Source organism: Schistocerca nitens, chromosome 8, assembly GCF_023898315.1.
Source record: "Schistocerca nitens isolate TAMUIC-IGC-003100 chromosome 8, iqSchNite1.1, whole genome shotgun sequence".
NCBI lineage: Eukaryota > Metazoa > Arthropoda > Insecta > Orthoptera > Acrididae > Schistocerca > Schistocerca nitens.
The window spans coordinates 372,226,674-372,241,912 of NC_064621.1; positions in this window are offsets into that span (position 1 = coordinate 372,226,674).

Here is a 15,239-nt window from a genome sequence, read left to right on the forward strand (position 1 = left end):
GAAAACGGGTGCGTCTGACGTTTCTTTCAAGGAATCAGTAATATCTGAAAAGAAACTAATCGTCACATCTACTAGTGAAAATACAAGTATCGTTTGGTAATGAGTTACAATAAAACTATCAGAATACTGTAGAAAAGCATTATCACCACATTTGCAAAGAAGACACGTGCGAATAAATGTAAAAATTAACGAGCGATTCGTGTGACAAGACACGCTTGCAAACATCTGACCGGAAGATCAGAGATAGTTGATTACGCACTGGACGATCCGTTTAGTTTCGGTAAGGAAAAAGATATTTCAAAAGCAACTGTAACATAGCGCTTAGTAAGGGAAGGCAGATATAAGAACAATCAGGATATCTTCTGACCAATGTCGGAGCCAGAGAATCAATTAGACAATGGAAGGTTGAATGAAATGTACGCAATCCTTAGAAAATTGGGGCTGCAGTACTGACACAGACAACTTCTACAAAATACAAGTGACATAAGAGTGGAAAGTCAAGAAAGAAAAGTATATGATAACCTGCGATCCATCTTTAAAACATTCTCATCATTACTGTTTGTCATTTTATACCAAAATGCAATAAAAATAATGGATAGAAATTGTAGCTCAAGCGCCACCAGCTCCTCATGAATAATTCTTTATTCACAGCCACTTTCAGTCTTCGTTCATCGTCAGGTAATCTGTTCATTGTCAGGTAACCTACGCGCCAGGGGAGAGAACGCTCACAAAATATAATGAGAATAAACAAACTGAAAGAAAAGTTTTGGAGGAATAAACGTGAAAGGGTAACAGATAAGAATGCAAAGTAAGAAATTTTGGCTAAATGCTTCAACTTCAGCTGTTCTACTTTAGATAAGAATTAAAAGTAATAGTGTGCAAATTTATTTTCCCTCTGTTCGTTCTGGCAAATTTCGGTGATTATAAATACCAACTGACCAAAATTCACGTACGTGTAAGTAGCACACAGTGGCTCTCCACACCGGCACTTCATGTCGTCTTGGTAAATTAATTTTTGTAATTGTCACATAAAGTCCGCCATGACAGCTGTATCAGTTACAACGTGTCTTTATGCATCAGAATACCTAGAAGATCATCGTGTGTATGTCATGTCTCAATACGACAAAGCTTTATAATTCTTGTATTCTTGTCATGTTGCTCTGTATACCTTTGTACTCGTATATTTTCTGTCATTTCTGCTTTGGTTTCCAGCCTATCTGATGATGAGTACATCCCGAAACGCGTCAAATAAAGTCAGTGTTTTTTGACTAATGGCATTTCACTTAGCAACCACTTCAGCAATTTTGCAGCACTCATATTAATTTGCAGCATTCAGATTAATTTTTGTCAGATGGAGTTTATAATCACTAAAACCGGTCACTACCAATAAAACGAAAATAAGTTGATGTTTAGACTGTTATTCTTTATTCTATTAACCAAACTTAAACTTTGCCGAGGGAATACTCTTTCTCGTCGAATATCAGGAGAACTTTGGTCTGCCGTTATAACAGCATACTTAGCAAAGAATTTGGGTTAAGGGATAAATACGTGAATCATAGACGAAGATGGTAAAAAAGTAATATGAAGAAGATTAGTGACTTGCTTAACAACTAAACTGGGATGGGGACAGGAATCGAGGAATGGGTAAAGTACGATACGTGCGATATGCAATTATACTGAAAGCACTAGGTGAGTGTGGAAGTCTACGGAAATCATTACCAAAAGTCGGGACAGGTTACTGGTGCTTAATCTACGACAAACAGGTATCTACATCTACATCTACATGGATACTCAGCAAATCACATTTAAGTGCCTGGCAGAGGGCTCTTCGAACCACCTTCACAATTCTCTATTATTTCAATCTCATATCTTTCCGTATGAGCTCTGACTTCCCTTCTTTATCGTGGTGATCGTTTCACCCTATATAGGTCGGAGTCAACAAAATATTTTCGCATTCGGAGGAGAAAGTTGGTGACTGAAATTTCGTGAGAAAATTCCGTCGCAACGAAAAACGACTTTCTTTTAATGATGTTCAGCCCAAACCGTGTATCATTTCTGTGACACTCGCTCCCATCCGTCAGTCCTATCTGGTAAGGATCCCACACCGCACAGCAGTATTCTAAAAGAGGACGGACAAGCGTAGTGTAGGAAATATCCTTAGTAGATCTGTTATATTTTCTGAGTGACCTGCCAATAAAACGCAGTAATTTTCTGTGTGTTCTTTCCAACTTATGTTTTTCGTATTTGTAATGCCTACGTATTTAGTTGAATTTACGGCTTGTAGAATCGATTTATCGTGTAACCGAAGTTTAATCCGAATTCCTTTTAGCACTCATGTGGATGACCTCACACTTTTCGTTATGTAGCGTCAACTGCCAATTTTCGCACCATTCAGATATCTTTTCTAAATCGGTTTGGAATCTGTTTTGATCTTCTGATGACTTTATTAGTCTATAAACGACAGCGTCATCTGCAAACAACCTAAGACGGCTGCTCAGATTGTCTTCCAAATCGTCTATATAGAAAAGGAACAGCAAAGGGCCTATAACACTACCTTGGGGAACGCCAGAAATCACTTCTGTACTACTCAATCAATTTCCGTCAATTACGTGGAACTGTGACCTCTCTGACAGGAAATGACAAATCCAGTCACATAACTGAGACGATATTCCATACGCACGCAATTTCACTACGAGCCGATTGTGTGGTACAGTGTCAAAAACCTTCTGGAAATCCAAAAATACGGAATCGATCTGAAATCTCTTGTCAATAGCACTCAACACTTCATGAGAGTAAAGAGCCAGTTGTGTTTCACAGGAACAATGTTTTCTAAACCCATGTTAACTGTGTGTCAATAGACAATTTTCTTCGAGATAATTCATATTGTTCGAATACAATATATTTTCCAAAATCCTGCTGCATATCGACGTTAACGATATGGGCCTGTAACTCCGTGGATTACTCCTACTACCTTTCTTGAATATTGGTGTGACCTGTACAACTTTCCAGTCTTTGGGTTCGGATGTTTCGTCGAGCGAACGGTTGTATATGATTGTTAAGTATGGATTTAATGCATCAGCATACTCCGAAAGGGACCTAATTGGTGTCCGCAGCTCTTGGTCGTGTGGTAGCGTTCTCGCTTCCCACGCCCGGGTTCCCGGGTTCGATTCCCGGCGGGTTCAGGGATTTTCTCTGCCTCATGATGACTGGGTGTTGTGTGATGTCCTTAGGTTAGTTAGGTTTAAGTATTTCTAAGTTCTAGGGGACTGATGACCGTAGATGTTAAGTCCCATAGTGCCCAGAGCCATTTGGACCTAATTGGTATACAGTCTGGACCAGAGGACTTACTTTTATTAAGTGATTTAAGTTGCTTCACTACTACAGGGATATTTACTTCCACGTTATGTTGACAGCTGTTCTCGATTCGAATTCTGGAATATTTACTTCGTCATCTTTTGTGAAGGCATTTTGGAAGACTGTGTTTAGTAACTCTGCTTTTGCAGCACTGTCTTCGATAGTATCTACATTGCTTTTGCGCAGAGAAGGCATTGATTGTTTCTTGCCGCTAACATACTTCACATATTTCTTGCCGCTAACATACTTCACATACGACCAGAATCTCTTTGGATTTTCTGCCAGGTTTCGAGACAAAGTTTCGTAGTGGAAACTGTTATAAGCATCTCGCATTGAAGTCCGCTCTAAATTTCGAGCTTGAGTAAAAGATCGCCAATCTTGGGGATTTTGCGTCTGTTTAAATTTGGCACCTTTGTTTCGTTGTTTCTGCAACAGTGTTCTGGCCCGTTTTGTGTACCAAGGAGGATCAGCTCCGTCGTTTGTTAATTTATTTGGTGAAAATCTCTCAATTGCTCCCGATTTGAATTTCACGCTGGAAGGAGCTGTAGATGTAATGAAACAACTTAGGTCGGATAAGTGTTCGAATACGCTAAACAGAAGGAGCTCAGCGTAGTGTCTCTGCATGCCTCAAAGGATTGACAGAAGACAGGAAAGTGTGGTCACTCGAATGGCTGAAAATATAAAAAGAAAAAAAAATCACTGTTGCTGCCTTGCGCGAGTGACTGTCCGATACAGAATATTAGAAGAAAACCTCCCACGCAGCCAAGCAGTGAATTTCAGACTCCGTCTGCCGGAACTCCGGAACTCTGGAAGCTGACCGCCGAACAGCCATCCGCTAGAGTGGTCACCAGACTCTGCCATGCGCCAGCGCCCAGAGGGACGCGCGCCACAAAAACCAAGGACGACAGGTGGATGCCGCCGGCGTGCGCAACGGCCTCGCGGGATCTTTCGGGACAAAACCCCTCACACAAAGAAATGGCCTGTGTCCCTTTATTGGGAGTAGCATTTGGATTCTGATTGTCCCAATAATGAATTGAGTGTCTTGGGTGTCGTGACGATGGAACAGTGTCAACCAGTCACTATGCGTGGTATGCTGTGTCTAATGTGATTTCCGATGCGGTTGGTGCATGCTCTGAAACGAGTTGGTACAACACACAGAACGTGTTCCTCTACGTCATTTGCGACCTCAGCGCTTTCTAACGGCATTTTTCACCAACATATTACGCCCAAACGATACTGTTTAATCAGGCATTCCTGTAGGTGGGGCAACCACAGCTATGAGTATCCTTCTTGGGTATTAATAACCACATCAGGTGTATTTAGTACTTTTATTACTGGATCACTGCCGGTTTCGTGGCAGTAAAAGCCACATCCTTCTGCTTAATTCCGCTCTAGTGTTTCAGTCATACGTTCACCTGAACGATGTGGCTTTTACTGCCACGAAACCAGCTGTGATCCAGTAATAAAAGCAGTAAATACAGATGAAGCGGTTATTAATACCCAAGATGAACACGGTTTATGTATGAAAAGTCGACAACTACGTTACACGAAGATGAAATAGACAGCGAAATGCTTCGTGAGGAACTCTGCTTATGTTACTTTCAATACTATGCAAACACTGCTCTTCTTTCACTGAGCATTAAAACACACATTTACTCCCTCGTCCACGTCCTAACCACGTTGTTCTGCGTGTAGTATACACCGTACTCAAGTGTGAGGGAAATCAGCTACTCATGTACAGAGCAATCTTCAAATTCATGATCGTAGTTTCCTGGCACTTTCAAAAAATCGAACAAACTCGCTGTTGAATGGAGACTCCTCGTAGCATCGAATACTCCAGATTATAATTCCATTAGATTAGGTTAACCAGACCTTTTAGAAAACATGTCCGTGTATAAAAAATAGTTGCAAAGACCAGGATGTGAACCCGTAACTACTTAGTCTCCAGAGTACGTCTCTATTCATTACACTAAAGAATTTTTTAAGCTAAAAGTCTCATATTGCGCCGAAATACAATGAACTACAACGTTGCACAAATGTTGATGCAAAGCTTAACCATTATCAACAGTGCATTCAAATTATTTGTTTTAAGCAAGGAATTAAAAGATAAAAAATAAAAATAGGTATCAATACAAGTCTACCATTTATATGAGGAGTAATGTATTTTTATAGAGTATAAACTGATATTAACTCTGCTTCTGACAGAACATGATGCCTCCATCTATGTCTTTCGTCTCACGCAGTGCTAAACGCTTTGATCGTAGATGCGACATTTAATTATGGCAAATCGTACCAAAAATGAAGTGTTTTTTTTTTTTTTTGTTGTAAATGTAGAATCTACTGGTGCCTTTGAACAGGAAAATTCCGTTACACACAAGCTTTAATGCGAAACGTATTAAGTACGAAAAGCTATGAAGCACCTATATGTCGTTACCCACCAGACTTTCAGTTGGCGCCATGTCTTCTCCCAACAGCGATTACGTGTTAAATGATACTACGAAAAGTCCTGGCAGGAGGTAGATCTTTCCAGAGAAGCGCTCCTAATGGTGGAAGTGAATGGTCGATGAGAACGTATTTAAGTCAAAAGTCGATTATCTGAAAGGGCTCTACAGCCTAACAATTTGGAGGGTTAGCAGAATGGGGCAGGTGGCAGATCTGCACGAAAAAGGTGATTTGTGGTCTCTCTGGGGCAATGACGATACTTCTGAAGTCGGATAAATTGTACAGTGATACAGAAAGCATGCAAGGATTCGCAAGTGTGTTCTTTAGCGTTACCGTGGGATTATGATCAGTTCTTTTTGTAATTTCGTAAGCAAGTATTGCGGATTGGTGCGAACGCACGTGATTCATTGGTGCCTCGTACTAGATCGTTAAGCTGTTAACTGGCGGAAAGAGATATTTCCGGAAGAAACGGACTTAACGAAGTTTGCTAAAAGCAGATAAATTTCTGTTGATTCCTCACCTGTCAGGTTGGAGATAACCGAGCTGTGAACCTTAAAAGTTACTGCATTATTATAAACAATCCAATGTCTGCTGATTAAAAACAGAAATGTTTGCCTTCTCTGATCTGAAGATGGCTAGCTGTTTTAGCCGAAACTGGTTATCGATGATCATAAATAATTTTAGCGATCTCGACTAATAAAGTATCATTTATAGGTCTAAGATGCCAATAACTTTTAAGAAATAAATTGAATTTTTATTTATGGCCTTTTGAGTTTAATGAGACTCTTAACTTATGTAGCTTCGAACAATTACTCTGTCTTTTCATTGTGAAGGAAGATGGTAAGAACTAACGGGAGGCGACGTATTGACTGAACAGACGAGATATTTAGAAAATTACTAAGTGTTAATCGATATACATGTATAAAGCAACGAAGATGGATGTCAAAGAGTATGACATCGATCACAAGAAATAAAGTAAATTTCAAAACCAAAGCAGCCAGGTTGCTGCCAATCCTTTCATTATTCTCTCCATAATAGAGTAATCAACACCACGACAGTCACTAGTGTTACTGTCACAGGATTTACAGGACTGTGTCACTAATTAGTTTTTCAAATCAGTTTTATTACCTCTTTACGCCTTGTTTTCATAGCCATCTATTATAGGTGATCGATTTACTGGATTATTTGATATAGATTTATTTGTGAGTTTGATTGTTTTTTTTTTAGGTTACACAGACAACAGCCTTTATGTTTGCTCTTAAAACCTACGCTTACATGAGAAGGAAGAAGATACGGCTATTGCTGATACTGAGAGATAACATAAGGGCTTCTTTTTATTTAATATAGTAATTCTAATTATACATCTGCCTTAGATCTTTACGAAACCGTTAAAGCGCAAAACCGCTGAGAACCTAAATAGAGATTGTCACAAATTACAATAATCACATGCTTTCTCATTTTTAGGTGGAACATCTGATGTTCCTCTAATGACTTTGTTAACTTTGGATGTTCCTGAGATTTCTTTATCACCTTGCATATATGTAAGGAAATATAAGGCTCATAGATAAGGTTTTTGTCCATGGATGCATTGTCTAAGTCTGAGCTGTTTTATCACCTTGGAAGTGATATTATTCTGTGATAATTTCACCTTATATTCTTGTCGTAAGGGCTATACTTGTACCTTAGCTTGCTAGTTGTCACTTTAGCTGCCACTCATTCTCCAGGACCGGAGAATTTCATTTCCATGTTGCACAGCTGGTTCTGCTGTTTTGTTACTAATATTCTTCAATCTTGGATGTTCTGTAAATATTGCTGTTGACGTAGTTACATTTTCCTATTTTTGTTTCTACCGATTAGAATAAGTTCCCTGAAAAGATAAACCTTTTATTCCATCCGGATGTAATTCGTTTCTCCTTATTTTTTCTTGCTCCTTATCTCTCTCATTCAATCCATAACTTCTTTTGCAGCGGTCAAAATTTTAATTTTTCTGGTGTAGACAGAAATACTTCAATAGTAAATGACCCTCTATCCAAGAAACAGAAATGATTTTCATTGCTGACGATGCAAATATTAAAATCCTGCCTAATGGAGGAACTTCAACAGTCGAAACGGAAATAAAATTTTCTGGAAAACTAACAAATAATTCTCTGCAAATGGACTGCCGCTGAACTTAGGTAAAGCAAAATATATGCAATTCGGAGTTGCACAGCGTCTGAGTATATTTAAAATAGTAGTTGGTGGCAACAATTGGAGTTTAATCTGTATTGGCGAACTACTAATTTCTGGTTGATACGAAATCAAGTACTTGAATATATATTAAAGGGACATTGCACGTGAAATAAGAGACTTTAAATTGCTGGTGAACGTCTGACTTTAATGTTACACTGTCGGCTACTTGTAACAGCTGCCAGTGCGAATCAGTGAACAGTCAAACGACACTGATGATGGTATGAGGTCTTTTAGCTCTTCGAAAACTGTGCGAACTGTTTCGCATTATTTCGCTGGGATGTCTTATATTTTCTCTTAATTATGCGCCTCGCACTGAAGGCGTTTTACTTTTGTACGTTCTCTGTCTGTTTCAAGAAACCAGTGGAAAATGGAAATGCCGTGTGGCTAGGGCCTCCCGTCGGGTAGACCGTTCGCCTGGTGCAAGTCTTTCGAGTTGACGCCACTTCGACGACTTGCGTGTCGATGGGGATGAAATGATGATGAGAGACACACAACACCCAGTCATCACGAGGCAGAGAAAATCCCTGGCCCCGCCGGGAATCGAACCCGGGACCCCGTGTGCGGGAAGCGAGAACGCTACCCCAAGACCACGAGCTGCGGACAAGAAACCAGTTAAACTATTTCACTACAATTAGTTACACATTTCGATCGTTAATGTCATTTTTCAAACGCTTTCCATGTGCTTCCAGTGGTGCAGGGGAAGAAGGGAATGCTGCTGTTTATTTATTTGCTTTTTAATTAACCTGATCAAATTAGGGCGTTCAGATCATTTCTTACGTCGAAGTACGAATGGTTGCTATTGTGTTTGTTGGGACATAAATAAGTCTCTGATTCCCACAGTTGACTCTTTCATTAACATAATGCAACTGTTAACCTTCTTTACATGTGTATACTTCCCTGTGCAATGTTCGCGATGTTCTGAGAATAACATCTTGATGTTGAGATTCCTTGGATACTGGCATCGCCCGTTCTTAAGATTCTTCCGGTCCGACTTATTGGTCTTCTTACTGAGGCCTTCTTAAGAGAACCAGTTGCACACAGTGGCGGAATGTCAAACATTCGTTAATAATAAGGGCAATATTTCCACGTTTAAAGCCATTAACACTGGTGCTCCCGGCGTTGCCGCAATTACTGGAAGTTACTGGAAGCGTTCACCGTCGTACTGGCGGCTGCAGGATAGGGGGATGAGTGACGAAGCTTGTTTGGGTTTATGTTTGCACGCGCATATGGCGGGCTCGTAGTACTAAGGCAGGCAGGTAGGCAGGCAAGCAGCTGGCAGCCTAAACACGTTGTCACGATTGGAAATGTTTCGGGAGTTTGGCAGTCACGAATGCATACCCGTCGTTGCTAATAATTTAGCATTTGCTAAAACGGGAAGATTATTAAGCTTCTCTTGAAACACACATGTCGTTCGTGACATTTTGGATATAAATAGCTAATCTGACAAACGCTATAACCACAAACATCAGAGTTAGATCAGGTTGCAGCGTTTCACCCACACTACTTGACAGTTATTCAGATGATGCAGTCCGGAAATAGGAGAGTTTTAATGAGGAATTAAGATTAACAGAAATTGCCGCTTGAACTGCCTTTCGTATACAGACAGCGACTCATTGTTGTCGAAGAAAAAAGATGACCTACAAAGGGGAATACATTTACTAGGTAAGTTTTGTGAAGTGTGTTATTAAAGAATTTCATGAAAGACAAAAAAATCAATGGCTTTCAGGTAAATACATTCTGTACGCATAACAATTATAGTTGATAACAAAATAATACTTACGAGTATAACGGAGACGTAGAGAAGAAATTAACTAAGTCTGGGAATATATCTGGGTCAATGAACAGTCTAAAAAATAAAACAAGGAAAGAAAGAAGAATGAAACATCCGAAGACTACGGCACTTCCAATTCTTGTTTGTGGAGGTGAATGATGAGCTACAAATAAATGTCAAGAAGGCCGTATACAAGCAAGAGAGATGAGATTTATTAGGACAGCAAGGGGACGCAAAAGACCCAACCGATTTCGAAATTCAGAAATTAGGGAAGAGCTGAATACATTTAATATCCTAAATAAAAGGCAAGAAAACACAAGGAACGAATATTTCGATAGAATGAGTGGAGAAAGGTTGCCTCTTCAGAGTAAAAGATTTAAACCAGTTGGGAGTTGGTGTCACGGAAGCGTAGGTATCCTAAGAGGTAAAAAAAGGAACGGCCAAACGCTTGAAGTGCAGATGACGATGATTATTTACCTATATATTGTTTAAATTGGGTCAGTAGTACACAGTAAGATAAAAAATACAACGCACCACGGAGGAATTATCATAACGGGACGGAATTTGGACGATTTATTCAAGAGAAACAGCTCACAAATTGATAAAGTCGATAACGCGTTGGTACCCCAGGCACTTACACAAGCAGTTATTCGGCTTCGCATGGGTTCGCATGGGTTGATAAAGCTGTTGATGTCCTGTTAAGGAATATCGTGCCAAATCCTGTCCAACTGGTACGTTATATCGTCATCATTATGGATGATTCGACGGCTACAAGGGATACTGCTATGACAAGAAATGTCACCCAGATCATCACTCCTGGTTGTTGGGCCATTTGGCGGCGACAGTCAGGTTGGTGTAATGTCAATGTCCGGAGCGTTTGCAGACGCGTCTTCGCTGACCGTCGGGGATCTTTTCGAAGTGGGACTCAGCACTGAAGACAATTGTACTGAAGTCAATGAGATTCCAGGCCGAAGACGTGTCTGGTGAACCCTGTACAGCGCTCTTTTCACAGCAGGACCCATTTGGTGGTCACCCACGGCACCCTTATAGCACAGCAGTACATCGGCGATACTCTACTGCCCGTTTAGTTGCCCTCCATGGCAAACCACCCTCAGCGTACATTTCAGCAATTTCATGCCCTCCCGCACACGGCGAGAGCTTCTGCCGCTTGTCTTCTTTCTTGCCATAGCCTACCTCGGCCAGCGAGGTCGCCGGATCTCTCCAAATTTGGGAACGTTTGGAGTGTTATGGAAAGGGCCATTAAACCGTCTCGAGATTCTGACGATCTAATGCATCAGCTAGAATTTGGAACGGTATCTGTCAGGAGAAGAGGAATGGATTAGATTTAAGGGAACATTAGCAAGTGAGTGGAAGCAATATGTGGAAGGACAAGCAACAAAACGAGATGGAAAGAAACACCCTGGTGGAATGACCCAACAAGCGATATAATGCAGAAGAAAAAGAGAGCCTTTAGGGTATGGTTCCAGAAGAGAACAGTAGAGAGAAGAGAAGAGTGTCAGACAAGAAAGAAAGAAGGAAAAAGAGTGGTTTGCGGAGGAAAGAAGATAGTGGATGGGACAGTGGGCCAGAATGATGGAGGAGGATAGTGTAGGCTTAAAAAAGGTGTTATATGGGTTGATTAAAAGTACAGTAAGACAGATTACGCTCGAATGGTGAACAAAAGTGGAAAATATGTAGAGAATAAGGAGGAACTCAAGAATATGCGGAAGAGTATTTTGAAGAACTTCTGAACTTGAATGGAGACCTGGATGAGGAGGAACAAGTTGAGGAGGAAAACGAGGAGGAACAGGAAATAGAAAAGGACATTACAGGAGGGGGGGGGGAGGAGTGGAAGAGGCATTGGGAATTGGGCAAGATGAAGGGAGGAAAGTCACCAGGTCTGGGTGAGCTAAGTGTAGAGATGGTGGGGATACAATGGCAATATCGGAATGAAAATTGTGTGGAGACAGAAGATGATCCCAGAAGACTGGAAGTAGGGAATAAATGTCCCGATTTTTAAGAAGGGGAATGGAAAGGAGTGCGAGCACTATCGAGGGATAACATTGATGAGTCATTGTGCAAAGATTTTTGAGAAAATTTTGGAAGCACGGCCGCGCGGCATTAGCCGAGCGGTCTGGGACGCTGCAGTCATGGACTGTGCGGCTGGTCCCGGCGGGGGTTCGAGTCCTCCCTAGGGCATGGGTGTATGTGTTTGTCCTTAGGATAATTTAGGTTCAGTAGTGTGTAAGCTTAGGGACTGATGACCTTAGCAGTTAAGTCCCATAAGATTTCACACACAGTTGAACATTTATTTGGAAGCACGAATTGGGACAAAATTAGAAGGAAGGAACTGATGACCTTAGCAGTTAAGTCCCATAAGATTTCACACACAGTTGAACATTTATTTGGAAGCACGAATTGGGGCAAAATTAGAAGGTAGAATGAGAGAAGACCAACATGGCTCCAGAACAGGAAGTTCCATGGTGGATATAAATTTTGCTGTAAGGCAACTGCAGGTACAGCATTATAAATAAGGAATAGATCTTCTAATGACATTCCTGGACACTGAAAAAGCGTATGATGGTGAACGTAGAAGCAAAGTGTGGAAAGCTCTGGAGAACAGGGGAGTAGCAAAACAGATTATTTGTAGGATAAGGGAAATGTACCATGGAAGCGTGAGCTGTGTGAAAGTGGGAGGAGAGAGATCAGTTTGGACTGAACAGAAGAATAGCTTGAGGCAGAGAAGTGCACTTGCACCATTACTCTTCATTGTAGTGATGGATGATATAATGAGTACAGTTGCACAAGTAATTGGTGAAGAAAAATTTAAAGCTATGGTGTTTGCAGATGATCTAATGATTTCGGGGAATAAGGAGGAGGAAGTACAAAAGCAGTTGGATGTATGGGAACGAACAGTACAAGAATATGGGATGAAATTTAGTATAAGTTAGAGTGAGATGATTATCATAACAAGAACGAAAAAGAGAGGATCAATTGGAATAACGGTGGGGAACGATTGAGGGGAGTGGAGAGTTCCAAGTACCTGGGAAGCCTGAAACAGGAAGATGGAAAAAACGACAGAGAAATAAACGAGCGGGGAGAAGCATTTCGGAAGAGTATCAGAAGTCTGCCATGGAGCAAGGATGTATCCCAAATCAGTAAAAAGGTTATATACCGGTCATACTATATCCCGATCCTGACATATGCATCAGAAACCTGGGTTATGAAAGGGGGAGAGAAAAGCAAACTACAAGCTAGTGAGATGAAATTTTTGAGAAACAGTATTGCAGTGACAAAAATAGACATGTTAAGTATTTAGAGAAATAGAGAGTTATTGAAGGTGGAACCATTACAGGAGGAGATAGAGAAATCAAAGCCAAGATGGTATGGACACGTTAAGAGAATGGAAGAGAGGACGATACCCAGGACGATACACGAGATGAAACTGGAAGGAAAGAGACCAAGAGGAAGACCGAGAGACAGATGGCTTAAAGGAGTAGAGGACTGGACCAAAGTGAAGACGGACAGATGGTGGCAAAACAGAAGATGATGGAGGTGCCTACGTTCCATACAGACCCGACCAGAGGCTGGAAAATGTCCAAGATGATGATGATGATAATGACGATCTGTCAGGAAGGCATCAAACAACCAATCAATGCCAAAGGGAGTAAGAAATCAAATGGCTCTGAGCACTATGGGACTCAACTGCTGTGGTCATAAGTCCCCTAGAACTTAGAACTACTTAAACCTAACTAACCTAAGGACAGCACACAACACCCAGCCATCACGAGGCAGAGAAAATCCCTGACCCCGCCGGGAAAAGGGAGTAAGAGCTTGCCGTAAGAACCAGCGGTGGGCCAACGCGTTATTGACTTGTTCGTTTTGTGAAGGTCATTCTCTTGAATAAATTGTAACACCCCACCTGTCATTTATCTGGTTTTGGCGTGTGTTCACCCCAGCTAATTGACTAACAGATCAACAGAGAGTGCAAAACTGCCGCAATATCGGATAACGCAAAGAAAGTAATAAGGCTCTGTGACTCCTGATTGAACTGCGGTGGCAGTGTTGACATTAATTTATTCAGAATGGATCACTTTTAATTAAAAAGGGGTGCACATGGCTGTTATATGCAGCTATTGAACACCAGATGCAAATGTTGAACATAAATTAATTAAGAAAGTGACTTGGGATTTCAACTACTTGATTGAAAACAGATGCAGTCGATTATCACAAATTTATTTTAACTCACGACCTTCAATCATCACATTACATGACTCTCCTACCAGGCAGTGGTAATAAATTGCGTTTGCGTGGAGTAAAGCTCGATAACTCAAAAGTAATTCCTATCGACTGACCCAGGCGTAATGCGAAGTGCGAGAAGAATTCTACAGTACACGGCCCATGAAAACCTCATGGAAACTTTGCTGACGTGATCCAAAAAATTAATCAGTGGCCGGAGCGGGCGCAATATCACCAAATACAGCGTGGAGGAGCGGCGTCGTTGTGTGGACGTCGGCCGACCTCGTGGTGCTGCAATGCTGCGCTCGTCTATTCACTCCAAGCTATCTTGCTCAGTACATAGCTGAACCAAAACTTTCTATCTCCAAGCTCAATTGTTCCATTTGCTAAGGTCTAAACTGCAGACATGGTCACTCTTTCTCAGGCAAGCTGAGTAAAGAACGCCACGTCCGCAGTCTAGGCAAGCTGGGAACGGAAGACCTCTACTGAGACTTCTGCCAGTCTGCTCTTCGCCTCGGTTTCCCTTCCAGCAAAATCACTTACGCCAATTGCAGCGCAAGTCGCGTTAATTATGCGTCGCTTCCCAGCGCCAACCAATGCTTGCTCTGGGAAGTGAACAAATTCCCACAAAATTTCCCTTCCTCTTAACTTCTTCTATTTAGCTCCCCGCAGGCCACCCATCAAGGTTAGCGCCTGCACAAACACCAAGTTTTCCAGAATTCTGACTCCCAGGAGAGTACTTCAAATTCTTTGGTCCTACGTTTCCATCAGAGGCCGGCGTATTTCATGCTGTCGCTCTTCACCTGATTTACTGCAGGCTCTGCAGACCGTGAATTCAGCGTGAAGTTGCTACAGTCACGAACACGCATATTTTGACCTCTGTTGACCGCTCCACCATAGCTTTGCGAGGCTTTGTCACGTGTTTCACAGAAAACGGGACGACGGACATTTATCAACAGGCATCTCATCTTAAGGCGGCTGGAGGCCGCGCCACGTTACCACTTTCTCAGAGCTTGAGCCGCCCTAAGCTGCCTATTGTCGCTTCCCTTCGCCGTTCCCCAGCTGGCCACTGTCAACTCTGTTTCCCTAGGGTAAACTAGCGTCCAGTAAATCGACTCATTTCCACAAAGTTTTCATGTCATTAATTATTCCAATACGTTCATACTATACCCTTTACAAGATGCATTGTGCCTTGTCAGTCATT